A 4,027-nucleotide genomic window follows, 5' to 3' on the forward strand; every position below is an offset into this window, starting at 1 on the left:
TCGATCATTAAACAAGCTCACTAAAGTAGAGGCAAATATTTAGATGGGCAGATTCTCTCCAGCATTATATATAGCAATTGTATAAAGCTTTGCTGTCTTTTCTAGAGTCTGGATATCCAGCGTATCTGTCATGAATCAGATGAGATCAGAACTGTGTGGACTGCAACAGGGAACCCAGACGTGTTTTAAGTGAAAATATGGTTTATTAAGGATAGTGAAATAATATATTAAAATAACAACCTCCAAAAACACTCCAACCAACACCAACAGAAACCACAAATAATAACAGTAATAGACTAATATGTACAAGTAATAAGGACAAACCGGAATCACAACAGGGCCAGGCCAGGATTGTCAACGGGAGGTCAGCAGCTGGGGAAAGGGAGCACAAACAGGACAAGGAGGGGATGAATGAATGAATGAATGAATGAAAAACGCTTCTGGATGGATCACAGAGGGAACAGGTGTAGGTACAGAGCACAGAGCACAGGGTACAGGATAACAGGATAACAGGTTCAGGTTTCAGGTTAGGGCGCAGGAAAGATATCAAGGCCATCCCTGATCAGAAGTGGCTGAACAGAGGAACCATATTGGCTTGTTGAAATTAACCCTAACGTGATTCCCTATTATGCTTTGCTGGCGTCTAAAAGTGGTGACTATCTACGCCAGACACTAAAAGAGTGGACCCGTGACCAGCTGCTTGAGATCATCCGTTTGGCCCACTCCCAGGTTGACCAAGGTTGTGTTTTGTTTGGAGAGGTGCAGCCTTTGATCCAAATATGTGCTGAGCTAGCACTGTCCTGTGTTCCAGGGACCTGTGATGATTTTTCTCCCCCTTTCAGTGCTGATCAGGTGGAATCTCTGGTGTGGCTGCTAGAGGATGATCCCTCATGCTTTTGCCCATCAATTGCTGACACTGTGCCCATCAATTGTCACCAGTGTGCCTGTGACGGTATCGGTATGATATCCCCGTCAACGTTCCCTTCTTCCCATAACGAAAATCACCCCAATCTTCCACGAGGAGGGATATCCCTGGAATCGCCCAGAAAGCCACACATGAGACCAGCTTACTGCTTGAACAACACAGCCTTTAATGGTTTTTCTTCTCAGCTTTTTATACAGTCCAAGACATTGAAGCAACAATGAAATCTCCACCCAACCCAATCACACACTAAGGCTAATTACTAAAACATTCCAGACAGGTCGGCACCGACCGACAATTATCATGTCTAATCACTGCACATTCCTTACACAACAAACCACCTTCACACACTTGAGTTTCCTAAGCAGACGTTTCGTCTGCTTCCAGTTTGACACCTATTAACACCTCTGAGAATCACTAGGTTGTAGACAGGGTTATCACACAATTAAAGGCCTTTCAAAAGCTAGCCTTATTTAACATATGAACAGTCCTTACAGAGAGAGATGAATCACACATAAAACACCTGTTACCTGTAACCAACAGCATTAAGTTAGCAGGGAGAGCATTAGACTGAAGCATATAGGCAATTGCATCACAATGGCCCCCCCTTTTCTCCCTGCTCCGGCAAACCCGGTTGGACCTTCCCTGGTCCAGTAGGGTTGACGGGTTCAGAGCTTTTAGTCCGAGGTTAACTCCGTTTGGCGTGACTGACCTCCCTTGGCAACTGCTTCAGACTCAGGTATGCCACCGGGTCTTCAGATCACACGTCGGTCAGTCCCCAAGTCTTTGTGCGATCTGCAAAGTCACCAGAAGTCAGTGTGAAGATGGCGAATGGGTCTGTGCGCCGCCATCTAGGTGTCCCGCTATGGGAGGGGCAGGTTATGGCTCTGAAGTGACAATCACAGGAGATTCATAAAAAGAAAAAGTTATATTTGTTGAAGTGCTGTAGCACTGGTGCTCAGAGTCCGGGGGGGGGGGGGGAGAGAGGGGACTCAGAGCCCCATAAGGTCAGCCACCCCCTGCTCCCTCCGCAGCCGCCGGTTCTCCTCTTTGAGCTTTTCCAGCTCCATCTCCAGTTCATGGAGCCTGGGGGGGTCAGCCCGCTGTGACCTCAGGTGGTTGTTCTCCTCCTCCATGCGGCTTATGCACTCCTCCAGCTCTATGTACTCACGGATCAGATCCTGCTTGCTCATGTCCTGCAGGCTTTCAACGTGGTCCTTCATCATCAGGAACTGGGTGGTGGTGTAAGGGGCCACCGGTGGGCCCTTGGCGAACATCTCGGCCCGCATCTGGGGCGCCCGCTGCGATTCCATCTCCTCCAGTCGCTTCTTCTCCTCCCAGGTCCGCTGGTTATATGACTTCCAGGACCTCTTCTTCTTGGAGGGTAGCTGGCGGTGCCTCTTTCTGCCCAGCTCCCTCCAAGGCCCCTCCGGCTCATGGCTGTCGCCCATGACCAGCTGACAATGGTGTTCCCTGTTGTCCGTAATAACAGATTGTACCATGAGGGCTTCGTAAGGGGTGCCCAATGGTTCTTCCTGACCCAGCTCCTGGGGATCCCAAGCCGAGTCTACACAATGGGCTGCTGCTGGTGGGCGGTACCCAGGTTGAGACCAATTTGACCTGGTGTTGTCATTCATGGGGCAATTCTGCTTGAAGTGACCCAACTGTTTGCACCGGAAGCAGCGTTGTTCGTTGTCCTCCTGGCGTGGGTAGCGAGGGCTATATGTCATCGGTCTGTTAGGCGGTTGGTATCTAGCGGCTGGTGGGTGTGAGGGCGCCATTGGTTGTGGGGGTTGTACCCGTGGTGTGACCTGGTTTGTCTTGCGAGTATCCGCATATTCATCCGCCAACTTCGCGGCCTCTGGTAGAGTCATGGGCCTGCGATCTCTCACCCAATCCTTGACGTCCGTCTGGATGTGATTGTAAAATTGCTCCAGGAGCATTAGTTGCAAAATGTCCTCTGCGGTGGTGGCCTGGCTGCTGTTAGCCCAGTTAGAGGCCGACCGGGACAATTGGCATGCCCATTCCGCATAAGAGTCTTTCGTGGTTTTGCGTGAGTCCCTGAACTTCTGTCGGTGGGACTCTGGGGTTACTGCATAACGAGCCAGGAGCACTTCTTTAACCCGGGCGTAGCTATGAATATCCTGATCTGGCACGGTCCGGAAAGCATCAGAAGCTTTGCCTGACAGTTTGCCTGACAATATTGCAACCCAGTCTCCTCTAGCTATTCGGTGCAGGTTACATTGTCGCTCAAAATCCGCCAGGAAGTTATCAATCTCACAGTCCTTTTCATCAAAAGCTTTAAAAGCGCTAAACGGAATCTTCCTTGCGTCTGCTGTGCTGTACTCACTGTTCGTAGAAGGTGCGGCTGCTTGTTGGACTGCTGCCAGTTTTAACTGTAGCTCTGCGTCCCTTATTTGTTTATCCTTCTGTAGTTCTGCGTCCCTTATTTGTTTATCCTTCTGTAGTTCTGCGTCCCTTATTTCTTTAGCCTCCTGTAGCTCTGCGTCCCTTATTTGTTTATCCTTCTGTAGCTCTGCGTTTACTAACATGTCCATCACTTTCAGTACCACATCTGGCGTTGGGTTCGGGCCGAACCACGCTAGCTTCTCTCTCATTAGCTTGTTGGCTGGCGATTCCTCCTCCTGAATCACTGGTGTCTCCATCTCTTGTACTGCTGGCGTTGCTGCAATCCCGTCCTCCTGGTCTAGCTCCATTGATTCTGCTATGATGACCCGCTTGGTTTTGTTGCTAGCAATCCTTCCACGAACTTCCAGTAGTTCTTCCAGTGTCTGCTTGGAATCCGGGTGTGAAGGGGAATAGAAGGGAAAAATCCCACCGCTACCAACCAATTGTGACGGTATCGGTATGATATCCCCGTCAACGTTCCCTTCTTCCCATAACGAAAATCACCCCAATCTTCCACGAGGAGGGATATCCCTGGAATCGCCCAGAAAGCCACACATGAGACCAGCTTACTGCTTGAACAACACAGCCTTTAATGGTTTTTCTTCTCAGCTTTTTATACAGTCCAAGACATTGAAGCAACAATGAAATCTCCACCCAACCCAATCACACACTAAGGCTAATTACTAAAACATTCCA

This window comes from Rana temporaria, chromosome 13, assembly GCF_905171775.1.
Source record: "Rana temporaria chromosome 13, aRanTem1.1, whole genome shotgun sequence".
In the NCBI taxonomy this organism is placed as follows: domain Eukaryota; kingdom Metazoa; phylum Chordata; class Amphibia; order Anura; family Ranidae; genus Rana; species Rana temporaria.